The sequence below is a fragment of the Lepidothrix coronata genome, unplaced genomic scaffold (assembly GCF_001604755.1).
Source record: "Lepidothrix coronata isolate B3197 unplaced genomic scaffold, Lepidothrix_coronata-1.0 Scaffold19, whole genome shotgun sequence".
Taxonomy (NCBI): Eukaryota; Metazoa; Chordata; class Aves; order Passeriformes; family Pipridae; genus Lepidothrix; species Lepidothrix coronata.
Genome location: NW_016690199.1, coordinates 4078999 through 4097173, shown reverse-complemented (window position 1 = coordinate 4097173; position 18175 = coordinate 4078999).

The window sequence follows — 18175 nt, the reverse complement described above, 5'->3', positions numbered from 1 at the left end:
TTTCCTTTGCATTTCCAGTTCTTACTCAGACTGACTTTGGCAGTAAGTACTTCCTCTATAGAAGGATCAAATCAGCATACAGATTGTTGCTCTTATGCCTTTTGAGTTGATTTTTAAGTGCACAAGAAATAGGTCTGAGCTACAGTTCCTCTCACCTGAGGCTGAGTCTCCAGCAGTGGAGGCTGAAGATGCTGTTGGATTGAGCACTGGAGCCTGTCATCTTCTGCATTCTTATCTCCCTGCTTCTCCTCTTCCGAATGTTAGGAGGTATGTCCTTGCCCAGACATTTTTGTATCCACTCATGGACCTGTCTGTAGTCCATGAATTCTTCTAATCTCTCTCTGACCCTGCGGACACCTCTGTGTCCACAATCTCCTGTGTAGCAGGTTTAAAGAGTTCACTGCCCCAGTGCAAAGATGTACTCACTTTCATCTCTTTACACCGATTCCCTGCTACACTGAATGTCCCTCAGCCCTCATACTGCACATATTGGTGAATGGGGTCTGCATCAGCCTACCCACCCTCTTCATGACTTTGAAATCCTTGATTATGTCCCCATGAGTCTTCCCCAGCTCAAATCCGGAGTCATAGCCTCTTTCATCTCTCCCTTGACCATTTACCTTCCTGTTGTTTCCTGTTCCCTAACTTCATCACATCCCTCTGGAGATTCAGGACTACACCAGTTTTAACACCTGGTACTTGGTATGAGAGTTCACCCTGGGTTTCTGTAGCAGCAAAATGATTCTCTGTCTTTTTCTCAATAACTTGCTTCATGATGCCCACAATTTGCTTGGTATTTTTGGCTGCTGCAACACACTGAAATGATGATTTTGAGGATTAATCTTAAAGTGATTAATCCTCTCTGCTTTGCATGTCTGTAAACTTTTACATGTTTTTTCTTTTTTCCAGGTATACTTTTCAGATTTCACATGTTCCTTCAGTCTTGCAAATTCTTGATCCTGCCTGTTTAATTAGTTTTGGTCTCTCTTTCCCTTTTTGACTCGATGTTAACCCTTTGGAAAATAAGAACTTAGAAGCCTTATTTGGTTCAGCTGTCCATTAACTTAAAATGAATTATATCCCACGGTTAATCCATGCATCATTATGCACTTTTGTTATTTTCAGAGGAGAAAGTACTGCACATGCCCATCTGTGTGGTGTATAGTGTATTTTGGTGTTGTCTGGTGTATAGAGTATTTTGGTTCTCTTATAATTTGGCACTAAATTGTTTCTTGGGCAAAGCTATGAAGTACTGAAGGCAACCTCAGAGTAAGAAAATGTGTATTAGCAGAACAAGCACAAATGTACATCAGAGTACAAGTGCCAGAGCCCCAGCATAATAGGAGCATACTATAAAGCAAAGAGTTCACCACAACCAACCCTAAATTTTGGAATACTCAGGGTCAATTGGGAAGCATCCTAACTATTTGGCAGTGTTAACTTCATCCTGCAAAGCAGACTCATTTTTGGGCATACAAGACAGTATTTTCAAACACCCTCTCTTTCCTCCCATCAGCAGCAGACCTCATCTGTGTCTTTCCCTTCCCCAGGTCTCACTCCTGCTTTTACTACTCTTTCCATCCTCACTTTCTTCATCAGCAACATAAATGTCTGTCAGTATTGCTATTTTTCTACAGCCTCTAAATCCCAGATCTAAGATAGAGGTATTTGTGTGTTTGGGAGATCTCTGAATATTTCTTTGCCTATTTAGCAAATAATGCTCACACAACACCCAGCAAAAAAAAAGGCCAGGATGATGTGAGCCATGCCTCAGACACAGTTAACCCTGCAGGTAAGGGCTGAACCCCAGCAGAATACTTGCCACTTTTCTATAATTGTGCAGCCAATTCTATATCACCCAGTCTGTACTATCCTCTTTATTGTGAATAGGTCAACTGAATTTTAATGCACACAAAGAAGGTCTTACAGGACTCAGGACTCAATTCAATTGTTTGTTACATAAAGAAGCTTTTATTTCCTCTTGGTTGGAATAACAAGCCTGTAACAGAGATAAAAATTAAGTTCCTTGTGTGTATGCAAATTATGCATTTTAGCAACAAGCTTTGCTAACTCTGCAAAGCAGAAAAAAATGATGGTGGGAGCAGAGACCTCATTCTTCTGTCTCTTCAGAATTTCTTTAGAAAATGATTGTACAAGCCCTAGTCTTTGACCCTTGTGCTGAAATGGCAATCTTTAATTACAATAAATTGGCCTGCATGAAGAAGTGTAAATCAGTCACTTAGTATAACACGTTATCATCTTCCTGATATTTTGCTAGTAGGATTCCAATTTTGCTAGCTAGAAAGATCACTAATTGTTCTCATATTAAAGGAAAACAAACAACCCACGCAATAAAAGAATCTAATGATAATGATTTAAAACTGAGGACTTAAACCCACAGGTGCAGCAAAATCAACTCACAGATTCTGAAAATTATTTCCAGATTTCAGCCTTTCATAGAGGCACTCTAATGTCCTTGTATTTGTGCCAGAGATATAGGTTCTTCTTCGGTAAGTATTTGTTGCCTAGCACAAACAGATTAAATCTGCAAGCACAAGCCTCATTATTATAACAATGATCAATACTGCCCTTCCCCCCTGCACCTTTTGATACATAAATCTTATTTTCATGTGTCTCAAAACCAGCCACAAAAATTTAGGTGACAAACTTATTTCTAATGTCTCAGGACAGCATTATTATTTACTATTACTAGATTAGGGTTCCTATCATGTTAAATTTTGGGGGGAAAAAAACCCCAAACAAAGCAGAAAAGATCTTTCAAGATCTTCCTCAAAAAGAACCTGACTGTTTTCTTGGTGTACATCTCACTAAAAAGTCTTCAGGTTGCCCTTATGTTTATTTGAACCATTGCCATCCATTGCTGTAGACAGAAGGAGGTAACTATAGAGCTGATTGCTGCTCTCTATTTCACTGCATCCATACAGGGGAACCTATAACACAGTACTCAGGTTTTTGGACCTCAGTATTTTACTGCCTTTTTTCTGCCTTTCCTAGTCTTTACTTACATTTGAGTTGAAGTTCCCTTCTTTTCTTGGGCACCAATAACAAAATCTGTTGCTAGGACCAGTGGAAGAGGGATGTAACTGGAAGGACAGCTTGGTAGAGGCTGCACAGCTGGAGCTGCATTAATCCCCAATGCTACCTTATCTCTAGGCTCTGAGTATAGGATCACCTGTGTCTGGACAGTAAGAACATAGGTGGAGCAGTTTAGGGGATCAATAAACAATCCTGCAATGTAGAGAATGATGAGAGATCTGAGGAAAAGGAGGAACTGGAGAGTGACTGGGAACAAGATCATTTAGGTCTGACATGCAAACTGATGTGGGGTTGAGAAACACTGTGAAGGAACAGGAGGAAAAGGTAGAACTCAGAGAAAGGCTTTACTGATATCCTCAAGAAGTCATTCCAGTGGGAAACAAGTTCGTTCCTGGCAACTTTGATAGACGGGATGAACATGGACACATACCAAAGAGTTTTGCTGAATTTGGGATCATGTAATCTATGGCCAAATAAAACAAATCAGGGACAAGATGGAAAGATAGTGGAGATTAAAGAAATGTAAAGCTGGAAGGAACCTCAAGACATCTTCCCCAGCTTCCTTCCTGAGGCAGCACCAGATACATCCAGACTCCCTCAGGTGGTTGTTGCCATCTCATCACACAGCCTGGCTAGGCAGCTGAAGGCAAAGTTTAATGACCTTTATATAAAGCAATGAATTCTTTAAGATACACCATAGAAGGCAAGGCAAGGAAAAATATGTCCAAGATTTTAAAACAATGGAAAACCAGGCATCTGTGTTGAATCAAAACTTGAAGACAATTCACATAAGGAGTTCATTCTCAGTTGCTGCAAGAAGCTGTTGAAGAAAAACTAGGGTTTAGGACAGCCATCACCTTTGTCCTCAGGGGAAGATGCTAGGAGAAGCAGAGTGAACGATATTTTCTAGATACCTTTGCAGCAATGTGGATTGCTCTTATTTGATTTCTTTTTTTTTTTCCATTTTCATTTTTAGGGTGGGTGATCTTAGTTTTGTGAGTTTTTAATCGTAATTTTTAAAGCAAAACAAATCATTAACACTGAGCTCCAGCAGGTCAGGGACCTTCTGCTCATACTTTTTCATGGATTTCCTGCCAAATATCTCAAGCTGAAGGCCTTGCTTAATGCTGTCAAGTAGATTTATATCAATTTTCTTGAAGTTAGGCTGCTTTGCACAAAGCAGGGGCTACAGTAAGCTTTACATCTGGATACTGCAAGCCAACACTAAAGCTAAAGACCAGTTTGTGAATAGCAGCTTGTGGTTTTTGTGTTTTCCAACTGTGCTATTGTTTCAGTAGATAGAAACTTGCAAAATAATTCCCTTGTGCAATATTCTAAATTAGTATAAGGAATTTAATATTTTTCTGGAATCCTTTATTTCTGACATTTTTCTGAGTAGGCACTAAGCAGTTTCTTGAGAAGAATTGATAAAGCATGGTTTCCTGCAGCTTTATGATGGATTCTGCACTGTTTTCAGATGATTACCTAGAGAAACATCTTTTGTTGTAGGAAAATACCAAAAGCTGTTTTCCCTTCAGGATTCTCTACTGTTTAGTAAGAGTTTAATTATTATTTCTGTAATTTCTTCAGCAGATATATAAAAGGGATATTTCTTTACCTGGTTACCTTTTGTCATCATACCTGTGGAAGCATATTCTTGATGTCCCTACCTGTTACGCAAATTCACTCAAATTTGCTCAAATCTGGTATATTGAACCAGAAAGACAGCTGGGGAAATTGGAGAAAAGAAAGACAAATTCAAACATGCACATACAGAATATTACATAAGCCTCCATTCTTATAGAAATCAGGTGTTATCTACCACATCTCTGTTTTAAAATATTTTTCTACAGTGTTCCTTGAACTTCCCTGTTGCACACTGCATTACAGATGAAAAAAGCTGTCCTTATCAGAACACTCCTGTAAATTCTTCCTGTCATGGAAAGAAGTTATTCTGGTTGTGACCAGTACTGAATAAGTTATGGAAAGGTAGGGACCCACAGTCTGCAGCCTAGCAAACAGGGCGGTGCTAAACGGTGTCTGACTTGTACCAAATGCGACTAAACCAATGGTGAGGAGTGTGTGTTCACAAGTATGTGTGCTCCACAATAAGAAAAGGGTGCTGCAGAATAATTTATGAAATAGCTCTTGAACAGGGTACAGCCACGAAGAGGGCAGTCTCTTCTGCTGTGAAAGGGAGTGTGTGGTGTTAATGTGGGGTATACATGGAGAAAAGGGGTGGGAGAAGAAAACTGCTCCATGCACCTTCATGTAGCTCAATAAATCTTAAACTTGAATGGATACACAATACACATACAAATAATACTCTCTTGAGACCATTTAGCATAAGGGCCTACTGTGCACAGGCCACAGAGCACACAGACTGCACAAAGGATTGGATTTTTAAATGTGCACTGCATCAGGAGTCAGGGGAAGAAAGATCTTCAGCAGCCACTGGCACTGCTCAGGGCTGTTGTTCTCTGTCCTGCCAATGGCTTGTGGTTTCTAAGATTGCCCCAAGTCCTTCTCCTGCTGCTGTTTCTCCTTTCTTAAAGCCCAAGGCCAAGCAAATACACAAAATCCCACAGATATTTAGAGGAGAAGTTCGTTTTAATGTGCCCTGGAATCATGTGAAGGATGTAACGCTATTCAGCGGAACTAGAAACTTGTGGCAAGGTTTCTGTTCACTTCTTTGCTTGATGTGAAGATACATTACTGCCAGGCATTTTTTGATTTTAAATCAAACCATTCATGTTACTTTAATGTAGTTTGATGTATGTTAATAATGTATACATGCCTAATTCAGTGGGAAGAGTACCATGTCTAAACTTGGAGAACATTAAATATGTGCATGTTATTAATCTCTGGTTTAAGGGAACAAAGAATTAGCTATTTTTTCTAATTTTTTTGACCTATCTATACTATTCCATTTCTCTGGTCCATTTTATAATGAGTTTTAGCGATTTCAGTCCTTCTTTATTTCATTTCATTTAGATCTTATTACTTTCTCCTGTTACAAGGTGCTCTGACATTTTTTGGTTTTTTGTTCTAAATAAAACCAAGACACTTCTGTAAAGCCACAGCTTTGCAGTTGGCAGAATGCCAGGGTTATTTAGCCTTTAACTACAACCCAAATGAAAACCAAGTTTTCCAACAGCTTACAATGTACCCTTTGTTTCTTGCTAGGTTTGTTTTCTGCTTCTTAATTCCTTAAACAATTCATATTTATGTTAACTACTGCCATGTTTGAACACCGTATTCAGGGCAGCAAAGGTTAATTGAAGCCAAAATGCTGATTTAGAAGCTTTGACAAGACCATCATCTGCTCTAAACCAGCTGAAATGAGTTTGGCTTACAGCTGCTGAAGATCTGGTTTATTGGATTTAGAAATGGAAGGGAAAAAAGAAATGACTGAAGGAAAACTGTTTTCTTTAGAGCCTGCTCATCAGATTTTGGCATAGATAGCACCATTAGGATGAGCTTTTAGGGGAATCTCTTTAAACAGCCTCTGTTCTGTCAGGGGCAGGATCCTGAGTACTGGACAGATGACACTGTGTAGGGATTTACCTCATCTGACCTTGGCTATCCAAAACATTCAGAGTGGGACTGTTGACCAGAAAAAAACCACACAGCGTTATCCTAAGTGCATGTGGCATCCTCCCTTGCAGTGGCCACCATGGAAGGGTGCTGTGATGTGGGTAGGGTGTCCTGGGTAGTGTTGACACTCAGTGAAACCTTGGTAGCACTCTACAGCTGTGGCAACTGAATCCCACTCCAGGCTGAGCTAATTGTCCAACTAACCAAGGCCAGTGGAGAGAGATAGACAATTATATTCAAGAGGACAGGTAAATGAGATAAAGGGATTGATTTCTCTCTTGCTTACACTTGTTTTCTTTCTTTGCAAGGAGCACAGATGATCTGCTTGGCAAAACTTCGCTTTCAGCCAGTTTAAATTTGGTGAGATTAAATGTGTACTCTAGGTAAGATGGGCCTGTTCCACCAAGATATTTGCTATCATTTCTCAGTTAAAAAGTCATGAAGGTCTGATTTTATTCTTATTGGTTGTTTGTGAGACTCAGTTGGAAATGAAATAAGTCTGGAACTTGTTGAAGGAAATATTTAACCCTGTTACATCAGGCTTGAATGGGTATAGGTTTGTTCTGTTAAACCCAGATTTTGGAAGTGGGCAAGAATCACTAAAGAAGGATTTTTAGTTGGCATCTATGGATCAAAACTCACCATTGGGTGTGTTTGTGAACCTATGTAAGAGAAACAGTTCAGTCGTGCTTGGACCTTACTGTGGATTGAGTTTACAACAGGCTACAGACAGTAAGGTGCATATTTCTTCTGATTTTCATGCCTCCTCACTGTTTAGTTGTGTGGTTGTATGTGAAGCAGGTCAGATGCAACAGAGCAGGTTATTGTGTTTGGTACCAAAGGTGTAGCTTCTTTGACATACAATCCTTCTTTGTTGTAGGCGTTTCTGACAAATGTAAATTAAAAAGCCTGCCTTTCCAAGCAGAATGTGCTGTGCATAAAATGCATTTGCCAAATACTTTCAGCACTACAATAATCCATTTCACGATTTAAAAGCCTTGTAAACATGTCAAAATGGTTGGTTGGTTCTACCATCTTTGTGCCATCTATTGCACTGAATAAATAAAGGAAAATGCAATTTATTCAGTGCTTTGGAAGCACAACATTTCTCTCACTGATGTGTGACAACTATTATCATATTTATTGTCAGCATTACACTCCTAAGCATGCAGGTGATGCATTGTGAGTATTTCATACTGATAAAGCCATCAATATCTTCCTACTGGACCTTATTTGCTCAGTGGGATCTGCACAGCGGCTGGGATGACGGGAGGTAACTGATGAGACATTCAAACAAAACAAAGTAAGGATAAAGCATGAAATGTCATGTTGCCTGATAGAGTCTTAGCTGAAAAAGCAAACAAAAAGTTTTTTGACACTTTTGAGGGGCTAGCTGAAGCTGAAGTTCGCAAATCCTCCATCTTCACTCTCACATGGGATTCAGCAGCCTCCAGAAAGGCAACAAGATCAGCCCACAGACGGCACCATGTAATTCCAAATAGGCTGCAAAAATATCTTGCCACATCTAATATAAACCACTTACACCTAATCATTCTGACTTATTTATATTTTCAAAAGCACCACTGAAATGAAAATGAAATTAAAAAAGGTCTCTCTCGCAGGGTATTGTCTTGCGGAGGAAGCACCTCCTCAAAGTCCCAGGGGCTTACTGAGTCACTGTTCTCTGAGACACAGAGGAAGAAGCTCTCCTTTTGCAGCCTGTCAGCTCTATATTGAATGTTTGTACAGCATCTTTGATCTCTTATTTATACATATTTCTCCAGGACAGAGAAGCAAGCAGAAAGAGAAATCCTATTTATATAATTTTTTCTATATCCCAGAGGTCAAGAAAACAGCATTTCAAACAAAGTGGGGGAATTTATCTTTGCCTCTTATTTTGCAGGAGAGATGCATATTTTAGATCATGCCTCTAGATGAGGCTCAGGTATATCAATATATGACTGAATGTGTTTAGTAGGTAACACTGCCATCATTTCTCTGGGTAAGCCCATGTGTATGTTACACCTGGGACATGTTTTTGGGTTGTCTCCAGAGTCTCTCAGCTGTCTTCAAGCAGGTTGCACCTGCTTTTCTGACCTGGGGAGGAGATGAGGTATTGAGCCCCTTTTAAGATAGGTAAATATATAAAAAAAAATCACTGTTTTATTTTTAAGATATCTGTAGATCTTAGAGAAGTTCTTGGGAAGTGTTGCTTGTTTCTTAGTTGGTATTGGAAATGTCTATATTGGTGTGCATTAAATTTTTTTGGGTTTAAAGTATCATATCTTCCCTCAAATTTTGACTTGAAATGTTGCTTATTAAAAAGTTAACACAGGCTGGAATAGTTTTTCTTACAAAGACTCCTCATGTTTTCTTGCAAACTGGATATTTTAGTAAGATTCTCTCATTTGAAAAATCTTTTTAATAAAAAAAGAAAGAAAAATATTTGGATGCAATTTTTTTTAAGACTGTTTAGCTTGTAGTGGAAATAGCTCATGGAGATGAAACAATATTCAATCCAAACAGTTATGATCACATGATGATAATTGAACTGTCATGTATACAACTATATAATAATTAGCAATTAATACAGTGAAAAATTGATAGTTGAAACGAAATAGACTAGAATTGCTTAAGACCATAAAAAGGCCCCATCACATGATCACATAATGCCTTTGTTTTTAGACAATAAAATAAACCATGAAGAGCATATTTCTGTCATTTATGTGAAATCAAGTAGGTTAATCATTTATGATTTTTATGCTTCAAAGCTTATGTGTGCTACATGCTGTAGAGAGATCTAAACCATTACTCTAAAGCCCAATGTACCATGCATGCTCCCTGCTGCTGCAGAGTCAGCCTCTTCAAATTGGGCTTTGTCTAAAAGATATTTTAAATATATTATAGGATGAAAGGTGCTGCTTGATTATGCAAAACCAGCATAAGAATGCTAGTTAGCAAAGGTACATAGCTCTTGGCATTTATTTCCTCTGAGAGCTCGGATAATCAAACCTGGGAATACATATACAGAGACGTGATGCAAACCATGTATTCCAGGAGAAATGTCACCAACGTTCTGGGAAGATGAAACATGAAGCTGCTCTGAACATTTCCACTAAAATTGCTCATCTGAAGCAATCACTAGCTATTACATGCACCCTTGTCTCTTGCTGAGTAGCAAGACCAGGAAAAATTTCACAAAGGTGGAGGAGGGTAAACTGTACTAAAGCACCAAACTTTAACAAAACAGGTGGAATAAGTGGAAATATTGGACAAACCTACAACACTCTCCTGTATTTAGCTGGAAAATTCAGAAGAGTTTCCTTTGCTGAGCTGACAGTCGGGAATTGCCTATAGGTGAGCATTGGTCTGCGACTCAAATTGAGCCGAAAAACATCCCCATGTGAAGTGGCTCATGATCCACTGAATGTGAATCTCTCTTTCGTATCTGTGTAAATGTGATCTAAATTACTCCTGACCAATTTCAGCTTAACATTTTATGGAGGTTCAACGGTGGAAATTTCTTGGTGTTTAGGAAAAGTATTCCATCAGCAGTCTTCCCCTCTGACAGGAAGGCTTCCCATTGACTTGGCTAAGATTTGAGCCAAACATTAGGTAGAGTTTAATTCTCCATCAGCTCCATGCTCATTGTGCCTTCCAGCAAAAGAAGAAGGACTTTTGCTTGGATGGGGGAGTGAGAGAGAGAGAAGGAGTCTGTAATCAAGCATAAAACAACTTAAAAGTCAAGGAAAATCAGGTAGCTAAAGTCCTTTCAGGAGCAACCTTGCCTCCACAGCAACCTACATACAGAATGCAGCTGCCTACAGTGACACACAGATGCCATAAATAATAATAGATCTTAAAAACATAATCTTCTATCAGGAGTTTGCATGTTTGCAAAAGCTCATAAATAACTGGAGTTTATTCTCCACACGGCACTTTTGCAACAGCTGATAATAACTGAGTAAATTGTGGATGGGATGAATTCTTCCACTGATTTCAAATAAACCTTATGAGTTGAAGCAATAAAGAATGTTAAAGAGTGTGCACAAAATAACATGCTGTTAGATCCCATATATGCTGCTTCAGTAAACAGTAAAGCATTATAATTTTGGTTCCAACAGAGTAAAGAGCAAGATAATAAGCTAAGGAAGAATACTCTTCTTTAAAATCTTCCAAATGCCTGTGCATACTGTTGCCCTGTGCTTGAGACTGCTGGCAGATGATTCAGTCACTTTATCTCTGTGTCACTGCAATGAAATCAGCCTGAAGTTCAGATGAACATGTTAATTTGTGCAGAAATATATTAGTGTAACGTAAATCCTGGGTGGGTGAGCACAGTTGCAAGTGTAACTCACAGCACACTCTGTTTCGGTCATGAACAAATGATAAAGAGGACCATGTCAGCAGCTAGTAGAAATTTTTGTTGACTCACTTATGCCACTTGTTTTTACCAGAAACTCCCCCTGCCCCAAGTGTGTTCACACAAACAGCCCGTGGACAAACCCACTCCAAAGCAGCAAACAACCATCCATAGTGCTTAGCTTGAAAAAACAATGCCCACCTAAAATGCCCATCCCTGTTAGTCAGCCTGCAGAATAAATAACTCATAGAATCATAGAATGGTTTGGGGTTGGAAGGAACCTTACAGATCATCCCTGCCATGGGCAGAGACACCTTCCACTAGACCAGGTTGCTCAAAGCCTCATCTAGCCCTGCCTTGAATACTTCCAGGGATGGGGCATTCACAACTTCTTGGGGCAACCTGTGACACTGCTTCACCATTGTCAAAGTAATTAACTGAGAAATTGTGCTGACAGTTGAGGCAGGCCTACATTCACCCAGCTGTAGAAATTTCAGTGTTAACCTGTGCCCTCGTTCCTGGTGTATCCTTTCACAAAAACCACACTCAGGAAACATCATCACCACTACTGACAAATTTCCACCACTTGAGTGAGGCAGGGCAGATGTTGGCTGTCAGACTGCCATCATTCTGAAGAGAAAGATCAGGAAGGAGTTTATTTCCTTAGCTTGTTCTAAAGTTTTCCCTTGCAGAGTCTCCTTACAGATTTCTCCCTTTTCCACTCTGCTTCTACTGCACATGCTGGAGGCACCCCCAAGCCCCTGTGTTCCTCTTGTCTAACACCCACAACGTGTGTGATATGTTACAAGCCTCTTCCTCCACTTGGATGAGGTTGAAGACCTCTGGATATCATGCCTTGCTCTTTGGATTAGACATGTCTGCTTTGCACTGTACCAGAGGGATGATGCAAGGAATAGAACCTTCTGTTCTTCAGCCTTTAACTTATGAAGGCTGAGATCCAAGCAAGCCAACAGCAGCTTTGGCTTGAGCAGAAGGACAGCAGGTAGCATTGCCATGATGTAGGAATGGACATTACTGACCAGTTGAAAGAAAGGGTGGGCTTTGTGGTTAGAATACTGCTCTGGCAGGAAGAAGCCCATGTGATAAAATCCAGCATGGCAGCAAAGAGCAGAGCCTCCCACGTGCTACCCCAAAATTACAGCTCAGGGCTCTCTTGTTTTTGCTCTTTCAGCCCAGGTATCTTACACTCTGCCTGATGAGACCTGCAAGATGAACATTTTTCTAGAGCCGATGGTCGAAGGTGGTCTGCTGAGGAGTCTGAATATTTGGTGTCCTAGTTCCCAGGTAAATGCCCTATTCCTATGGACAGGGATATCAATGCTTCTGAAAAACAGCATGAGTTCAGCTCTGCTCTGTGCTCAGCATTTCTTGTTTCCTTGTACTGGGCATCTCCAGCTCAGCACCTGCCTCTGCTCCTTGTCCTGATTTCCCCTGTGACTTCCAGGACTCCTCACTGGCCTTCATGTACTGATATCTACCACATGGAATTACCCCTTGTTTGACTCAGTTGCCTCGCTTTAGGTACTGAGCTATGAAAGTCAAGGATGCTTAAAATACTTTTCTGACTCTTTTCCAGCCTATCTTTCTGAAACTCTGAAGAGCCACAGGATCGTGTACGAACCAAAAACCTGGATGGAAGTTCCTCAAAATGATAAGAAGGCAGCTGGGAACATTGTGCCTTCTGCAGTCAGTAAAATATTCCTCAGGTCCTCGTGTACCAATACACACTTGGCTCTCATGCCTCTGTACTTTAGGGGGGAGTGAGAAAGGAGGTAGTTTTTGCCCTCTGTGCTGCATTGCTAACTCTGACTGAGCAAGGATTGTGTACTATACATAGCAAGATAAATGGAAACCATTTGGACTGTTATATATAAGACACATGGGTGGTGTTTGCAACTCAAAGCAAAGCTGCCGTGTGCTACAGTTTTTAACAGAAGTGAAGAGGGAGGGGAACTGTTTAAGTCATTAAGTACTACTGGCTTTAGAGGTTGTAGTGCTTAAAAAATTTAATGGAGTAGTGACACTATTAGCCTTGTAATATGATGTGAGTGAGGTTCAAAGAATTGAGAGGCTTTTCCAGGTCTTTGCCATTCTCATTAACAGAAGTTCTTGAAGGCACTTGTGTTAATAAAGGAGAAATAGTGGTAGATGCATAAGGCTAATGACCATTGAAGTGAATGAACCAAAACTCTTGTAGAGTCAAAAGTACAAGGTAAATACATTAATATCCAAGCACAGTAAAAGGCTTCAAAGCATTAAGGTAACTTAAGGTGCAGTGTGAAAGAGCATCTTGAAAATGTGTGGGATGAGTCCTACTCTACAAAATCGATGAGGTCTTGTACTTCACTGAGCTTATTGCAGGTTCTCAGTTCAGCTGGGCTTTACAGCAGCACAGTTTGGCAGCAGATTTAAAAATAACTTAAAAAGCAACTATGTGAGCTTTGTGAAGCACACCACCGAGCAAATGCACTGACCTGCTGTGACGTGCATTGAAATCCGTTCCTCTCTTTGATTTCATTATGCTGAGGGGATGCAGCATGTTCCTGGGCCTGCACCGAGACATGTGGTAGCCCCTCGCTCACTGAAGTGGTGAAGGGTTGCCCTCTGTAGGGAAGGAAAAATATAATTCAGATACCATCTGTTTACTTCAGCTTTGTTTTGCTGATGTCTGGGTGGAGCCTGGCACAGGCTGAGCTTGGGAGTCCCTGGAGAAGCCTGTTGTAGGAGTGTGCCTCCTAGGATCCACCTGGGAGGGAGAACAAGGGGAACAACCAGTGAAAAATTATTTCAGTGCCCTAGATTTTCTTTTATGGTCGTCCATAATAAATGAGAAACTTTTTATTTATTTAAGGTGCTCAGTAAATTACTAGATTGAAGATATTTTCAGAAGCAGTGTAATATTTTCAGTCAGAATAGCATGACTTCACAAAAATCAGGACCTTGGATTTAAGTGTCAAGTATTATAGCCAAGATTAGGTTGCAACTTCTGCAATGCTACTTCTACAATCCTACTTGAAAGGATGTCGTCTCAAAGGAAATGGTCTTTGCAGTTCAACTATCCCTCTTCCTTTTTCTGTGATATTTGGCTAGCAAAGGGTTTCAGTGATTCACTTTCATGATAGCTCTTTGAGCAAACCGGTCTGCAGGAGTTATGTCTTTTAATCCCCAACAGTAAGATGACCCTAAGTGTTTTAACCAAATTCATATGTTGCCAGCGATTTTTATGCTATTGATACAGATGGTATGGATAAGACTCTCTTTATCCTTCCTTTGGAGCTAAAACCTGTGCTGGTATCCACAGTGTTCGAATATTCTGGTTTTAATAGAAACATGAAAACACCATATGGAGCCAGACAACCATTTCCTTCCCTTAGTGTGTTTGGTGAGTTTGAATTTACTTTAACATGACATCTTATAAATCATGTATCATGTAGTGACCATATAAGGTTACCTTTTATTGAAAGGATATTGGTGTTGAGAGCTTGCTATGCTTGGGTATTTATTAAGGAAATGAAAGATCTCTAGAACACATGATACATCTTGTGTTACTAAACATTATTAGTTTACCAATAAAAAAGTGTTTCTTTCTCTTGCCTCTCTGAGCCTTCAAGATAAAATTTGCCCTTGGATTGAAGTCTGATGCTGTGTACATCCTGCTGGAGTCACAGACTATTTGACAGCGTGTTTTGAAATCACTCCCAGGTTCATGTTTTATGCAGGAAGGAAACATACCTGTGGAGATAGCCTCAGGCAGTGGTAATTAAAATATGACCGTGTGCCACATGACCTTAAGGCATATTACTGCTTCAACCCTTCACCTCACAGTTGTTAAAATACTGGGCTTGGCTTATTAACAAAGCACCATCTCTATTTAAGAAAGGTACTGGGGAAAACAGGTCTATCATCTTCCCCTTTGTAGGAAGGAAGCAGTAAGAGATAGCTCAGTTAGTTCAGTGACAACGTAATATGTGTCCATTTTTTGCTATGGCAGCTGCAAAATGCCTAAAGCAGGTGGTGCAGCATAGTGAATCCACCAGTTTTGGAGAGAAAGCAACAATATGAAGATAGTAGCAGAATTGAAACATCAAAGTATAGGTTCCTGTGCACCCAGTCTCCTAGTCCTCACAATTTTCTTTGAGCTCTTGCAATAATCAAATTTGAAAAATGTGTCCCTGCTTTTTTCTGTGTGATGGGCTGTTAACTGGAGAGATCCACTGTTTCAGGAAGAAAATCCTGATTATCTCCTGAGAGAACATGCCGCCTTGCAGGGAAAGGGGCTACTTTCATGTATGACCCTCTTGCCACCATGAAACCATTTAGACACAGATCTCTCAAACTGTATCTCATCAGGGTGTGTAATGTAAAGTGACAAGGCTTTTGCAACATGTTGGGATTGACTGTACCACTAAAGCAATACTTGATTTCCTCCACCTGCTTTTTAAGAAAACAGGATTTCCAAGCACTTCTCACAGACACCGAACTCACCACAAGAGGAGGAAAAAACAAGGCAGCACAAGTAAAAAAAAGCTTTTGGTATCAGTTAAAAATGTTCTTTTCTAGATCACTACTGTGTATGAGTAATCCCTGCAGTAGCTCCTAATGCACAGGAGTAATTAAATAACATCTTTCTTTTAAAATGGAGAAGTAAAGGCTAGGAGAAGTCCCCAGGTATGTATCCCAACCATACCAGAGTCACAATGTCAGGCACCACGCCCAGACTTTTCAAAAGACTACAATACAGGACTTACAGAACTTGGTAGCTTCAGTGGGAGGGTTTTAGGCAGATCTTCCCTGGTTCCCCACGAACCTTGATGGATGCTCGTGAGCAATGGTCTCAATGAAAACCTGGGTGAAGGAGGAGTTGGTGCTGGTGAGGATGAGTAACTGGAATTTGTCGTTAGTCAGTCTGTGGAATTTGCACTGTGTGCCAGTGCTGGGTGTGGAGCTGCCTTGTGTGGGTTGCACAGACAGAGCACATTTGCTTCCATAAGTTCTGGTTTGATTTCACATATATACACATGCTACAGAACACTACATCCATAAAGAGTGTAAATAGACTTGACACTGCAGAAAGATAAGCAGAGGCAAAAGTGACAGCAAAATAAATAAATCATCTAGTACCACAGCCTCTCTGTAGACAAATCTTTAATGTCTGCAGACTCTGAGGCCAGCAAATAAAGGGTATTCAGAAGTACAAAGCACGGTTAATGACCGTATTACAAATGATGACTGTGTTTTCCTTACATTCCTGTTTGTTTGCTTTGTCTTTGTTTTCTTTCTATTTCGTGGAAGCTCATTCCGTTTCATTTACATTTGATTTCCTACAAATAACTGTGCTCTGTTTTATGTATTCATGTTTAAAGTCATGTTTACTTCAAAGGCAGAGGGACTTCAAATATTCTTAGTTTACTTCTGGCAGGGTACTTCAGACATCTGTTTTGCTCTTGTCCCATGTACAGAGGAGTTGAGAGCTCCCAGGCATTAATTCAGACCACTGAATATCCTGCTTAAAGCTCACACCTCTTTCTGACATTGCTATTCCCATCTATCCTTACCTCAGGCACTTTCTTTCCTGCACCTTACAAGGACTGCAGCCATGCCTACATGGCTTTGTTGTTAGACACAGAGGAGCTAGAAGTCCAGTCACTTCATCTGTGACATCCTTTAAATATTGCTTCTCCACCTTTCCCTTATTCAAGCATGAATGAAGCATGGATTTTCCCTATGATTTTTGAGCTTTTAAGATGACCCAATTGAAGTAGCTTCAACAGACTGTGTAAACTTAGACAAGGAAGACCATCTTCTTAGCAGCTGATGTAATACTATATTTTTGCACCTGGGAAGCCACTAAGTGGTTGTTAGTGCAAGACCTAATTTAGCCTTGGTGTAGTTGTCATAGTTTGTGTTTAAAATCAGTTTTGGAAACAAATTTAGTCTTCTTTTGGACTGAAAACAAATCAAGCCATTTTCTGCATTCTGAATTAAATGATATGAAGCTTCTTCAATCAGTGTCATTTTTAAATGCCCATTGGATGGCAGTGGCCAGAGGTTATGGCCTAGAGCCATGATTAGGTCTGGCCTGACATACGGGTATGTAAACCATAGCTCAGGATTTCACAGTTAAATAAATGTACATCAACTGAGGATCAAGCCTCCTTCTTCATAGAATCACAGAATCACAGAATGGTTTAGTTGGAAGGGAACTTAAAGATCATCTAGTTCCAAACCCCCTGACATGGGCAGGGATACCTTTCACTAGACCAAGTTGCTCAGGGCCCCATCCGACCTGGCCTTGAATTCTTCCAGGGAAGGAGCATCTACAACTTCTCTAGGCAACCTATGTCAGTGTTTCATCACCCTCACAGTAAAGAATTTCTTATTAATATAAAATCTAAACCTAACCTCTTTTAGTTTAAAACCCTTAGCCCTCGTCCTTCTTCTTCTATAACATTTGCCATAACTGTCACAGACGAAATATAGAAGATAACTGTAAAAGACTTTGAAGAAAAAAGTATGAATCCATGTGACTCTATGTATCTATCAGATTTACTAAATCTGTCATTCCAGCAGTGTGATTTCCTGGATTGTTCATGTGACATAGCAAGATCCCATAGTCCAGGGAAAACAAGGTGTTAAATGTGAAAAATTTTTCCCTCTTACTCTTCATATTCTAATAGAGCAAAAGGGCAGCGAAGAGAAGATTGAAAAATAAGAACCAATCCTTAAAACAGAGTTGTGATCAGTAGAGCATAAGCAGTGGTTCACAGTAAATTTTATAGAATTACAGGCAAAAATTCCATTCAGATATGCATCATAGATTAAACAGAAAACAAAAAATCACACAATAAGTACAGAGTTATATTTTCCAAGGGAAAATATATTACCAGAGCTTAAAATGACAAAATATCAGAAAGATTTGCACTTCATGGTATATTATTTTATATTAGAAAACTTTAAAAGTGCTTTTGGCTGAGTTCAGAAGGAGAATATTTGGATTCATTATTTGATACCACTTTATACTCTGTGGTAGTAAAACAGGGCTTGCATTGTCCTCTTGGGACTGCTTTGAACAAATGTGGCTTGTGTGAACCCCATGAACTGCTGGGGTACAGGTTTTACAAAGGCAGTTCATTCAAA